The 13,974-nt window shown below is 49.9% G+C and overlaps 1 protein-coding gene across 2 annotated transcripts in view; it reads right to left on the bottom strand.

Moving 5' to 3' along the window:
* Positions 1-13,621, bottom strand: part of apba1a (amyloid beta (A4) precursor protein-binding, family A, member 1a) — a 47,103-nt gene extending 33,482 nt beyond the window's left edge. For both annotated transcript variants that reach the window (XR_009929058.1, XM_062454396.1), the window contains exon 1: positions 13,468-13,621. The gene's annotated coding sequence lies outside the window, so the exon portion shown is untranslated. The remainder of the gene's footprint in view (positions 1-13,467) is intronic.
* Between the last annotated feature and the right edge of the window lie 353 nt (positions 13,622-13,974).

The following is a 13,974-nucleotide window of genomic DNA, read 5'->3' as shown; positions in this document are numbered from 1 at the left end:
TCAAACGGCACATTATTGTAGGTTTTTAATACGTGTTGACAAATCTGGAGCTTCACTGCAGACTGTATTGAAAGACTGTAATCTCCTTCAACCATGTGGGTCTTCTCCTCACCAGCCTAACCCTCCCATATCTTTATTTTTGAAATAACGTGAAAGTCTATCATTCCATCAACTTCTCCTCAGACTAATGACTTGCTGTCGCTAATAGCTGACTGAGTCTATCAACAAAGATGTACCCATAATTCCATTTGTGTCACGACACATTCATTTACTGTGCTTAAAGATCCATTAGGCATGATTCACACACAGGTTATTTATCATAGTTTATGTGCACACACACATATGATTTAATAGTCCTTTAATAGTCCTTCACAGAAGCAATCCCTAAAAGAGTGGATTTAATCCCTTCTCCTTCCCCTCCCCCTCTTTAACTCTGTCTCAGTGTTATTTCTGTGGGTAATTAAATGATTCCACTCCGGAGTGGAAATGTTAGAGAGAGAGAGAGAGAGAGAGAGAGAGAGGGAGAGAGGGAGAGAGGGAGAGAGGGAGAGAGGGAGAGAGGGAGAGAGGGAGAGAGGGAGAGAGGGAGGGAGGGGGGGGGAGGGGGAGGGGGAGGGGGAGCATTAGAGAGAGAGAGGGGTGAATCAGAAGGAAGGGGGGAGGAGGGTATTAAGGGTGAATCATTGAAGCAGGAACATGGCCTAACCACTAGACCTCTTTAGAGCAGTGCTACTCCAGCTGAGCCCCTCAACACACAGAGACCATCCTGACCCTGTGCCCTGATGCCATCCTGACACTGTGCCCTGATGCACATGGGGTTATGGTCCTAGCAGACCATAACCCTGGGTCCTAGCAGACCGTAACCCTGGGTCCTAGCAGACCGTAACCCTGGGTCCTAGCAGACCGTAACCCTGGGTCCTAGCAGACCGTAACCCTGGGTCCTAGCACACCGTAACCCTGGGTCCTAGCAGACCATAACCCTGGGTCCTAGCAGACCGTAACCCTGGGTCCTAGCAGACCGTAACCCTGGGTCCTAGCAGACAAGAGTCACTGATAATTAAAGGAGGGTGCAGACACAAACTCAAGGTTTGGCAGACATGCCGATTTATGACCCCCAAAAATCACATACTTAACCCTTGTGCTGCCTTCGGGTCACATGACCCAAAGGTTCATAACGAACCATCGTTGTGTTTACCCAATTTTACCCAATACAAAAACAAATAAAAATCATTTTCTTTTAACCTTCGCAATGTGGAGGGTCTGAGACAGCCCGACGGTTAAAAGAAAATGCTTCACTTTGTTTTTGTATGCGGTAAAGTTGTCACAATACGACGGTGGGTAACAATGACTGATGGGTCAGAATGACCCGAAGAGAACACAAGGGTTAAAACATACTGACCACCACTAATTCAGTCTCTAACCTGTGGCAAATCAAATCTGACCCACAATTTACTGCTCCCAGATCAGATTAGAAACCCCCGCCACTAGTGAACTAATTACATTCCCCTGGAACATGAACACGACCATGACAACCAACACTGGGTCAAGGATATCAGGCAGTTTGGCCCAAACTGAATACTGTGCCAGTTTCAAACCCCTAGCGTTCATAATGAGTCATACTGCCGTACCGCTGCCAATACACCTGTCCTACTTTTTCTGTAGACCAGGCAACACACAAACACAAGACTGGTTGAAGAAATGTGTAACTGACTAATAAAATAAGGTGACTTTGTAGCTTTGTTTATTATCATCAGCTAAATGGAGTCTGTTCTAATAAAATGATTGGCATAACCGAAAGCTTGATTTTTGAGGAAGACTTGCGTCAACGCCATTCAATCTCCTTCAATGAGACAGTATTTTTTCCAATATGGCAGCAGAAAAGTTCCATACAAAACAGCCGCGTCGTTGAGAAACAGCTTTATGACAACACTGTTCGAAGGTAATAAGTTACATTTGCACCAGGTTTAATCTTATTAAAATATCATCACAGTTGAATGGCAGTAGCAACATAGTTGTAGCATCGAAGCTCATTTTTGACCATCTAGTACATTTAACGTTAGTTTAAAGTACTGACAGATGTCATGCTCACTAGCAATAATGTATTAATACCAAAAACAATGGTTAAGAAGTTAACGTAGTCTATCAAACCTAAATTCAACATTGTACTACAAAGTCAGTGTGGCACTTTCCTCGTCAGAGTTAGCAGGGGCAAGACACAGCTGAAAGGTTTTGTTGTTGATTCGGTAACCGTCACTAACCCTAATAACCCTAACCCCAATAACCCCAACCCCTAACCCTAATAACCCTAACCCTAACCCTAATAACCCCTAACCCTAACAACCCTAATAACCCTAACCCCTAACCCTAACCCTTCTCTCTACTCTACAGCAGCAGCTTCCCTACAGTCCACTTCCCCGGGGGCTGTGTGCGTGTGTAAAAGAAACACATGCATAAGGATATGCACACACAGCACGAAGAGAGAAAGTATGTGTTTGTGTCTGACACACCCTGCTGTGTATCCCCACCTGCCTCTGAATCATTGAAAGACAGCAAATCCCTTTTCTGGCTCTCTGGCTGGAAGCTGTGTACCCAGCCCAGCCCTGCTGCAGCGAGAGAGAGAGAAAAGAGAGGGGGAGAGACAGAGTGAGAGAGAGAGAAAAGAGAGTGTGAGGAAAAGGGAGGGAGAGAGAGAGTAGAGATACAGGAGAGAGAGAGAGAAGTGAGTGAGTGAGAGCCTCCCTTTTAACTGCAGGGTTAGCTGAGGTTCTGTGTCTGGCTAGCCTTGACATGACATCTAGCTGTGTGTGTGGTGTGTTTACCTCATCTCCAGAACTGGGCCAGTTTGGATCACCTCAGTCTGTCATAAAAGTGTAACCGTACAGCAGATACTATGGGCTCTGGAAGCAGCTGGATGTTTTACTGTGGTATCTGTCAACATCCATGCAGCTTGATGCATGTAAAGCTTGGGGTAAATATTTATTTGTACAAACAATCGCAAATACAATTTTCTTTCTGAATACGGATGATTACAGAATCTCTGCTTTTCTAAAATCAACTCCATTCTGCTGCCAACATTGTCATCTCCAGTAGAACATTACGTTGTCATCTCCAGGAGAACGTTGTCATCTCCAGGAGAACATTGTCATCTCCAGGAGAACATTGTCATCTCCAGTAGAACGTTACGTTGTCATCTCCAGGAGAACATTGTCATCTCCAGTAGAACGTTACATTGTCATCTCCGGGAGAACGTTGTCCTATCCAGAAGAACGTTGTCATCTCCAGGAGAACGTTGTCATCTCCAGGAGAACATTGTCATCTCCAGGAGAACATTGTCATCTCCAGTAGAACGTTACAGAGGAATACGTGGCAGTGTGAACAGCTCTAGTCATGTGACCTGTGATGTCAGAGACACAAGCATCTGGTGAAGCCCAGGCGACAGAATAGTGAAGAACCCTAACATGGCATCTTTGAGGTCTGTTAGAAGAACATGGCATCTTTGGCCAACCATTCCACAAAGGAAAGCTAAGTCGTTGTTTTCAGTGACGGCATAACCCTAACCCTGCATGTGTAAACTAGGTGATTTATTCCTGCTCCTCTGTGCCCTCCAGTGCTCATCTTGCGTCCATGTGGAACCTGATTTGACAGAACCTGTCTCCGGCAGCCAGCCTGATACCAGGACCGATGTCCTCTCATTCTGTAGAGACATGAGTGAGACAGAGCTAAACGCTCCAGGGAGCTGTGCAGCAAGGTCTCTAAACTAAACATACTATGACTGTTTATTATACTGTATTGACACATTTCAACAAAGCAATTACCACAAGCCTACATCAGATTTCAATGAGCAACAATCACATTTCTAAACCATCCACAGAGACTCCCTTGTGTCCAGCAGCAGTTAGGGATAGCCTCTGTCAAGGTGAGTGTTGTGGTTCTTTATACTCGCACGCTGCTGCACTGACGGAAGAGAGGAATAGAGCGGCTGGGTTGTCATGGCAATGTCTGGATAATTACTCCCTCTGGGGCACCAGGTGAGCGAGGTGACCTTTGGAGGTTCAGCACCCTCCCCCCCTCCCCACGGGGCAGCACCAGACTTCGACAGAACAACTCCGTCTGCCATTCCTCACAACAAAGGAGACCAGTCAATAGCAGCGAGATGTCAAAGTTAACAGCCTATCCAAAGCCTGGAAAACTGAACAATATTGACACTCATCTTCCTCTCAACCAATGAAAATGAAACACTGGAATGGAAGGCCACCAGTAGAAACACCTGTCCTCTAAAGGAAGACTTTATCCCAAATCCCACCAGTATCTTAACAGCCACAGAAGATGGAGGACAACCCACTTGCTACATGTTGAAGTCTGATCTACGACGGTGTCTCCTCCTCCTATCCCTAACGACAGTCTCCTCCTATCCCTAACGACAGTCTCCTCCTATCCCTAACGACAGTCTCCTCCTATCCCTAACGACAGTCTCCTCCTCCTATCCCTAACGACAGTCTCCTCCTATCCCTAACGACAGTCTCCTCCTATCCCTAACGACAGTCTCCTCCTCCTATCCCTAACGACAGTCTCCTCCTCCTATCCCTGGCGACGGTGTCTCCTCCTATCCCTAACGACAGTCTCCTCCTCCTATCCCTAACGACAGTCTCCTCCTCCTATCCCTGGCGACGGTGTCTCCTCCTCCTATCCCTAACGACAGTCTCCTCCTCCTATCCCTGGCGACGGTGTCTCCTCCTATCCCTAACGACAGTCTCCTCCTCCTATCCCTGGCGACGGTGTCTCCTCCTATCCCTAACGACGGTGTCTCCTCCTATCCCTAACGACAGTCTCCTCCTCCTATCCCTAACGACAGTCTCCTCCTCCTATCCCTAACGACAGTCTCCTCCTCCTATCCCTAACGACAGTCTCCTCCTCCTATCCCTGGCGACGGTGTCTCCTCCTATCCCTAACGACAGTGTCTCCTCCTCCTATCCCTGGCGACAGTCTCCTCCTCCTATCCCTAACGACAGTCTCCTCCTCCTATCCCTGGCGACGGTGTCTCCTCCTCCTATCCTTGATGACGAGATGAAGGCCGAGCCTGCAGCAGGTTTCTGAGTCTGGTATTTGGTATCTGGTATTTACATGTGGGTCTTTCCAGTGTGTAACAATGCCATGTCACCCTTTAGAAACACAGAGCTAGAAAGTGATTACTTCTAATATTTCTCCTGCATTCCACACTGGACTCCAAAAAAATCTTTATTTCAAAGCTACTTATTTTCATTGGTCTTGAAAAAAGAGCACCCCAAGCCTTTGTGTGTGTGAGAGCGATGCTGGTTGATTTCCAAATATGAAGATGTGTGGGTGTATTTGCGCCTGTGACTAAACAGAGCTCTCCCCCACTGTGTGTGTGTGTGTGTGTGTGTGTCTGTGTAGGCACCAACCCCAGACATTGATCCAGCATGGAAGCACATACTTTATTTTTATTTATTTTTGTCAAATGTTGTATTTTGCATCAGATAATTAAACGTATAAATGACGGATTTGAGATCCAGTTTGACATTATCTAGGTCTGCCAGTCTGAAGGACCTCACTGACAGACTGCTCAGTCTCTCAATAGCCTTTTCTCCATCCCTCCTCCTCCACACATCTCTACTCACTGCCACCCATCTTCATCTTGGCTGACGTCCCTCATTGCCTCTTTCCCTCTCTGCCCCATCCCCCCTTCACAACTGTTAACTTCTACAGTCACATCTCTCTAACAGCTCAGGTCCCCCTGCCTGCCTGCCTCTCTCGCTCTCTCTCTCTCGCTTCCTTCCTCTATCCCTCCCTCCCAAGCTTGACTATGGCACATTCCACCTCCTCCATTCCTTAGTCGGGTCAACTGTATATTTATTGTTTAAGATTTCCAGACCTCCCACAGTTCATGACGTTCATAAACGCCCACTTACTTGCTTCCATTTATTTTCGGTACTTCTATGAAAATAAATTCATACAGGGCACTGGATTCTTATTTATGTTGGTTCCTCTTGATAAGATAAGTGTGTTGGCTCAGGTGGGGTCTGTTGGTAAGAATGCAGATTTGGGTCTTGACGCGGCATGGCTGGGACAATATCACAGAACACTTACACAGGAAGGAACACCTCTGCATGGCTCCAAGCGTCCTTCTTGCAGAGATGCTCTAACAGTCTCATGTCCCTGGTAAACAAAACACACACACACACACCGAGCAAGAGAAAACCTCTGATCATCTTAATGAGCCTCTTTGTGTGTCTGGATGGTACACACTAATGACTGCTGGGGATTAATAGTTAGTCAACTAAGACTAAACTCAAGCTAAAAATACCATAATTAACATAGAAGAGGTTATACCTCCAATGATGAGACACCAAAACTGTGCGTGTGTGTGCGGGAGTAAAAGAACGAGAGTCAGAAAATGTGTGTGTGACAAAAAGACCAAAATAGAGGAAGTGTGTGTGTGTGTGTGAGAGAGAGAGAGAGAGAGACAGAGAGTGTGTGTGAGAGAGAGTGTGTGTGTGAAAGACAGAGATTGTGTGGAAAATGTGTGTATGACAAAAAGACCAAAATAGAGGAAGTGTGTGTGTGTGTGTGTGTGTGAGAGAGAGAGAGAGACAGAGAGTGTGTGTGAGAGAGAGAGTGTGTGTGTGAAAGACAGAGATTGTGTGTTTGTGTGTGAGAGACAGAGAGTGTGTGTGTGTTTGTGTGTGAGAGACAGAGTGTGTGTGTGTGTGAGAGAGACAGAGAGAGTGTGTGTGTGTGTGTGTGTGAGAGACAGAGAGAGTGTGTGTGTGTGTGTGTGTGTGTGTGTGAGAGACAGAGAGAGTGTGTGTGTGTGTGTGTGTGTGAGAGAGACAGAGAGAGTGTGTGTGTGTGTGTGTGTGAGAGACAGAGAGAGTGTGTGTGTGTGTGTGTGTGTGAGAGACAGAGAGAGTGTGTGTGTGTGTGTGTGTGAGAGACAGAGAGTGTGTGTGAGGACGTTTGATCCCCCATGTTGTCATCTCGTTAGGAGGCAGGAACACAGAGCCTCCCAGACATTCTGGAGATCAAACATTCCAGAACCCACATCTCTGTGATGTCAGCAGAGTGTGTGATTGTGTGTGTGTGTGTGTGGGGGGGGGTGTCAGAGGTGTTTAATTTCAATTTAATTGGATATGCGCGTTGAGGCACAAATGTTCCAAAGCATGATGACAACGTGCTCTTACGCTAGACAGCAGTCACACACGCACACACACACACACACTCCACACATGCACACGGGGGGGTGGAAGAGGAGGGGGGGGCTGTCTACCACAGTAGAGCTAGTGGCGCTAATGATGCTACAGTGATGCTACAGTGATGCCACTGTGATGCCACAGTGATGCTACAGTGATGCCACAGTGATGCCACAGTGATGCCACAGTGATGCTACTGTGATGCCACAGTGATGCTACTGTGATGCCACAGTGATGCCACAGTGATGCCACAGTGATGCCACAGTGATGCTACAGTGATGCCACTGTGATGCCACTGTGATGCCACTGTGATGCCACTGTGATGCCACAGTGATGTTATTGGCTTATGAAAAGCCCCCCCACACGCACACACAGAGACCAGTTGCCCTACACAGCTTCAGTACTGTGAGAGGTGTGATAGCTGTTTACTTGGATAAACCTCTTTTGTGAATCAATCCAAAATATGGTGGAAGCAAAGCAGGGTAATGTATATGATAAAAATCTAATTCTCGATTATGACTGTTGTAGTTCGTTCTAAAATGTGACATTGTAAATCATTTTGTTTCATTGTGTATTTGATGTGAACATGAACATATTCAGAATGAATGTAAATATTGAACTGACACAGTAGGTTGTATCAAGAAACCTTTTGGTTCACCTATGAACAACAACCCCTATGTAGTGTACTGTTTGAGAAACCAAACATCTGGCAATAGAATCAGAAAATCCTCAATAAAGAAGAATGTGCAGAAATGACCATTTCATTTGTCACACAAATTCTAATTTCAAAAACATCCCTCCTTCTGTTTCATTGGAGCGTGAACTGAAAGTGAGGAGTGATGTCTGTGTACATGCTGTGGAGCAGTGTGTGTGTACTGTGGAGCAGTGTGTGTGTACTGTGGAGCAGTGTGTGTGTACATGCTGTGGAGCAGTGTGTGTGTACTGTGGAGCAGTGTGTGTGTACATGATGTGGAGCAGTGTGTGTGTACTGTGGAGCAGTGTGTGTGTACATGCTGTGGAGCAGTGTGTGTGTACTGTGTAGCAGTGTGTGTGTACATGCTGTGGAGCAGTGTGTGTGTACTGTGGAGCAGTGTTTGTGTACATGATGTGGAGCAGTGTGTGTACTGTGGAGCAGTGTGTGTGTACATGCTGTGGAGCAGTGTGTGTACTGTGGAGCAGTGTGTGTACATGATGTGGAGCAGTGTGTGTGTACTGTGGAGCAGTGTGTGTGTACTGTGGAGCAGTGTGTGTGTACATGCTGTGGAGCAGTGTGTGTACTGTGGAGCAGTGTGTGTGTACATGCTGTGGAGCAGTGTGTGTGTACTGTGGAGCAGTGTGTGTACATGCTGTGGAGCAGTGTATGTGTACATGCTCCCCCTCCTCTCTCCCCCTCCTGTCTCCCCCTCCTGTCTCCCCCTCCTCTCTCCCCCTCCTGTCTCCCCCTCCTGTCTCCCCCTCCTGTCTCCCCCTCCTGTCTCCCCCTCCTGTCTCCCCCTCCTCTCTCCCCCTCCTGTATCCCCCTCCTGTATCCCCCTCCTGTATCCCCCTCCTGTATCCCCCTCCTCTCTCCCCCTCCTCTCTCCCCCTCCTCTCTCCCCCTCCTGTCTCCCCCTCCTGTCTCCCCCTCCTGTATCCCCCTCCTCTCTCCCCCTCCTCTCTCCCCCTCCTGTATCCCCCTCCTGTATCCCCCTCCTCTCTCCCCCTCCTCTCTCCCCCTCCTCTCTCCCCCTCCTCTCTCCCCCTCCTCTCTCCCCCTCCTGTATCCCCCTCCTGTATCCCCCTCCTCTCCCCCCCTCCTGTATCCCCCTCCTCTCTCCCCCTCCTCTCTCCCCCTCCTGTATCCCCCTCCTCTCTCCCCCTCCTCTCTCCCCCTCCTCTCTCCCCCTCCTGTATCCCCCTCCTGTATCCCCCTCCTCTCTCCCCCTCCTCTCTCCCCCTCCTCTCTCCCCCTCCTCTCTCCCCCTCCTGTATCCCCCTCCTCTCTCCCCCTCCTGTATCCCCCTCCTCTCTCCCCCTCCTCTCTCCCCCTCCTCTCTCCCCCTCCTGTCTCCCCCTCCTCTCTCCCCCTCCTCTCTCCCCCTCCTGTATCCCCCTCCGCTCTCCCCCTCCTGTATCCCCCTCCTCTCTCCCCCTCCGCTCTCCCCCTCCTGTATCCCCCTCCTCTCTCCCCCTCCTGTCTCCCCCTCCTCTCTCCCCCTCCTGTATCCCCCTCCTCTCTCCCCCTCCTCTCTCCCCCTCCTGTATCCCCCTCCTTTCTCCCCCTCCTGTCTCCCCCTCCTGTCTCCCCCTCCTCTCTCCCCCTCCTGTATCCCCCTCCTGTATCCCCCTCCGCTCTCCCCCTCCTGTATCCCCCTCCTCTCTCCCCCTCCTGTATCCCCCTCCTCTCTCCCCCTCCTGTCTCCCCCTCCTCTCTCCCCCTCCTGTATCCCCCTCCTCTCTCCCCCTCCTCTCTCCCCCTCCTCTCTCCCCCTCCTGTATCCCCCTCCTCTCTCCCCCTCCTGTATCCCCCACCTCTCTCCCCCTCCTCTCTCCCCCTCCTCTCTCCCCCTCCTCTCTCCCCCTCCTGTATCCCCCTCCTGTATCACCCTCCTCTCTCCCCCTCCTGTATCCCCCTCCTGTATCCCCCTCCTCTCTCCCCCTCCTCTCTCCCCCTCTTGTATCCCCCTCCTCTCTCCCCCTCCTGTCTCCCCCTCCTGTCTCCCCCTCCTGTATCCCCCTCCTCTCTCCCCCTCCTCTCTCCCCCTCCTGTATCCCCCTCCTCTCTCCCCCTCCTGTCTCCCCCTCCTCTCTCCCCCTCCTGTATCCCCCTCCTGTATCCCCCTCCTCTCTCCCCCTCCTGTATCCCCCTCCTCTCTCCCCCTCCTCTCTCCCCCTCCTCTCTCCCCCTCCTCTCTCCCCCTCCTCTCTCCCCCTCCTCTCTCCCCCTCCTGTATCCCCCTCCTCTCTCCCCCTCCTCTCTCCCCCTCCTGTATCCCCCTCCTCTCTCCCCCTCCTCTCTCCCCCTCTTGTATCCCCCTCCTCTCTCCCCCTCCTCTCTCCCCCTCCTGTATCCCCCTCCTGTCTCCCCCTCCTGTCTCCCCCTCCTCTCTCCCCCTCCTCTCTCCCCCTCCTCTCTCCCCCTCCTGTATCCCCCTCCTCTCTCCCCCTCCTGTCTCCCCCTCCTGTATCCCCCTCCTGTATCCCCCTCCTCTCTCCCCCTCCTCTCTCCCCCTCCTCTCTCCCCCTCCTCTCTCCCCCTCCTCTCTCCCCCTCCTGTCTCCCCCTCCTGTCTCCCCCTCCTCTCTCCCCCTCCTGTATCCCCCTCCTCTCTCCCCCTCCTCTCTCCCCCTCCTGTATCCCCCTCCTGTATCCCCCTCCTGTATCCCCCTCCTGTATCCCCCTCCTCTCTCCCCCTCCTCTCTCCCCCTCCTGTATCCCCCTCCTGTATCCCCCTCCTCTCTCCCCCTCCTGTATCCCCCTCCTCTCTCCCCCTCCTCTCTCCCCCTCCTCTCTCCCCCTCCTGTATCCCCCTCCTGTATCCCCCTCCTGTATCCCCCTCCTGTATCCCCCTCTTCTCTCCCCCTCTTCTCTCCCCCTCTTCTCTCCCCCTCCTGTATCCCCCTCCTCTCTCCCCCTCCTGTATCCCCCTCCTCTCTCCCCCTCCTCTCTCCCCCTCCTCTCTCCCCCTCCTGTATCCCCCTCCTGTATCCCCCTCCTCTCTCCCCCTCCTGTATCCCCCTCCTCTCTCCCCCTCCTCTCTCCCCCTCCTCTCTCCTCCTGTCAGACTCTCCTACTATCAGACAATAGGCCAGTAGAAACTGACCTAAAAACATTACAGACACACAAATCTGCCGGATAAACATGTTACACATCCATCCACACAGCTGGAGCTGGAGGTTGTGTGTTGTGGAGGTTGTGGAGGTTGTGGCGATGTGGATGTTGTGGAGATTGGAGAGGTTGTGGAGATGTGGAGGTTGTGGAGATTGGAGAGGTTGTGGAGGTTGTGAAGGTGTGGAGGTTGTGGCGATGTGGACGTTGGAGAGGTTGTGGAGGTTGTGAAGGTGTGGAGGTTGTGGCGATGTGGAGGTTGGAGAGGTTGTGGAGGTTGGAGAGGTTGTGGAGTTGGAGAGGTTGTGGAGTTGGAGAGGTTGTGGAGCGGTGGAGATGTGGAGGTTGTGGAGATTGGAGAGGTTGTGGAGGTTGTGGAGATGTGGAGGTTGTGGAGGTTGGAGAGGTTGTGGAGGTTGTGGAGATGTGGAGGTTGTGGAGGTTGGAGAGGTTGTGGAGGTTGTGAAGATGTAGAGGTTGGAGAGGTTGGGGAGATGTGGCACCTCAGGATCCCATGTGAAGAAAGAGGATGAATCTCACCTTCAAAGAGACTGTGTGTGTGCGTGTGTTTGTGTGTGTGTGTGTGTGTGTGTGGTATAAGATATTTTCTATCTCTAATTTTTTTTTTCCTAGCCCACAGTTACTTCATAGCTAGCCAAGCTTTCATCCCAAGACTGCCCCCCAGCCCCCCTGCTGGTTGGCAATTGTCTGGCCTCTCCTGGGAAATTCTGCCTCTCAATCCTTCAGTTACACCAATTCAAGTATGTTTGTCGTCATCCCACTATACAAGACAAACGGCCAGGAGTGGTTTCCAAAGTGGAAACGACTTCCTCTTCTGAAAAGGCCAGACAGGACCGTGCTGGTCCGCTGATTACAGGTTGCCAACGCCAACGTGCGGTGATGAGGAGACGAGTAATCAATGCTAGCTTGCGGAGACGGTAGCCAAGGCAATCAGACCGCCTCAGGCGCAGCCAGCATGGACGACAACAACAGCAGGTCTGTAAAAACAGGAACACGCAGACACGAGCTCGGAAACCAAGAACAATATTAAAAGCATAAGCTATACTGCCGTTGTTAAAAACATTTGTGTTTTTCAATTGAGAAGTGCAAAGATAGTATGGAAAGGATGAGTGAGCTATTGATGCAGTGGTAAACTTGAGTCCACAGAATGCCACTGGAAAGTTAAATGGTTTCTATTCTGAGAAATACACATAGCCTAATAAAGACATTAGAACAAATTCGATGTATTTAATGTATAGAAAGGAATACAAAACAGCAGTAAATCCCAGACAGACAACGATCAATGCTTATTTCCATCGTTCAGGGAGGCACATAGGAAGGGCTTCTTCTTAAACCTACAACATATCCAGGACTAGTCATCTCCAAGCCAGCCCAGCCTCCAACCTAGGTACGATCTCTGGCGCACCTGCATCGGCTCCATCAGTGAAAAGGAGTGACGCTACAGTATAAGGCAGCGAGAGAGACGCCTAAAAGATGCTTTTGCATAAAACAAAAACCATACAAGTCAGGAAATTACTCCAGACAAAGAAATACTTAAACAACTTTGGTTATTTTCCTTTCATCTGCTACGTAAGAGGCGTTATAAAATGTTTTTGGCAACGAGGCAAATCCGTATAGCACCTAGGGTGCTTGCGTAGCCTATTCGTCCGCCATTCAACATCATCTCACAAACTGTATAGCGCACTATTTGGCAAAAACACCAAGCAACGGTCTCTAGCCATTTGTAGCAGCTGCGGCGCGGACAAGTACCTCTCCCTCTCCACAAGCCACCAAATGACTGCTCACTTGTTACAAAAACCTGGGGTTCTGTCTGCATATAGTCTAATAACTAGTACCGCAGGTCTATGGCGCCTGATGCTATATGACTAAGTTTGCACTGAATGAAAATTGTCAAGCAAGAAGCCAATTGCTTAGACGCCACACGTACAGAGAAAGCAGAATAAGCGAAATAACTTGCAACTATACTCTATGCGCAAGTCTGTTCGATTTAAGTTAAAATAGAAATCCCAAAGCAATTGTAACCCACTATATTAATAGCCTAGATTGCGACTGATAGAACTTCATGGATGTTTTTTGAGTAACACCTGCACCATTCTCGGGCTTTTATTTGCCTCGCATATGCTTTAGTTATGTGTCAACAAAGTGGGCGGTGACGAAAAAGCCTCCGGCCCTCGGTGTAAAATCTTTCATACATTGTTTGACAGGGGCGTTTTCTTCTATCGGCTACAAAATCGACGCAAAACACCGAGACAAAGTGTCAGCATCTTTCCACCGGCCCCTCCTCAAGTACCGCTCGGCCAGACGGTTCCAAACACAGCGAACGCATGCAGGAAAGTACCCGGCAGAACGGAATAACACGGTCTGCATTGACGCACTCAGACAGTGGTGTACCAACAAGCAACGAACAGAAATCAAAGCAAATTTGTCTCACCAGTGTTTCAGTAACGATGCGTCTGCAAGCTGGCGGTCCGTTCCACTCCTTGCAAATCCACCATCTTCTCTGCCTCTCTCTCCGCTCTGCTCGGCAGCTGTCGGTCTGTGCCGCGGACCGGCCCCCTCCAGCCCCTCCTTCACAACCCCAACATGACATCAGAGGGGATTATAAACAGAAAGCATCTTTAAATGGGGGAATTGTGTCCAGTGCCGGTGTTGTGCCATCAGATGCACGGCTGCCATGAAAGGCACCCCCTCGCAGGAGCGCCAGTAATCTCACATTATACTTTTTTTGTTATAGAGGGTTAGGTTATATGTCGGTTATCTGTGTAAATAACATATTGTTTATGTATTTATTAAGTCACAACCAACACAGACCAAACACAAGTCTCAAAAGCCACATGGACCACATCGGTCAAGGAAAACAAAAACAAAAACTGAGAAAACCAACACAAACAAAACAACAAAACCACAGACATCAAACCAGAAAAATAAAAACTTCCAC

The sequence above is a fragment of the Osmerus eperlanus genome, chromosome 28 (genome assembly GCF_963692335.1).
Source record: "Osmerus eperlanus chromosome 28, fOsmEpe2.1, whole genome shotgun sequence".
NCBI classification, from domain to species: domain Eukaryota; kingdom Metazoa; phylum Chordata; class Actinopteri; order Osmeriformes; family Osmeridae; genus Osmerus; species Osmerus eperlanus.
This window is presented reverse-complemented; position numbering and strand designations above follow the sequence as displayed.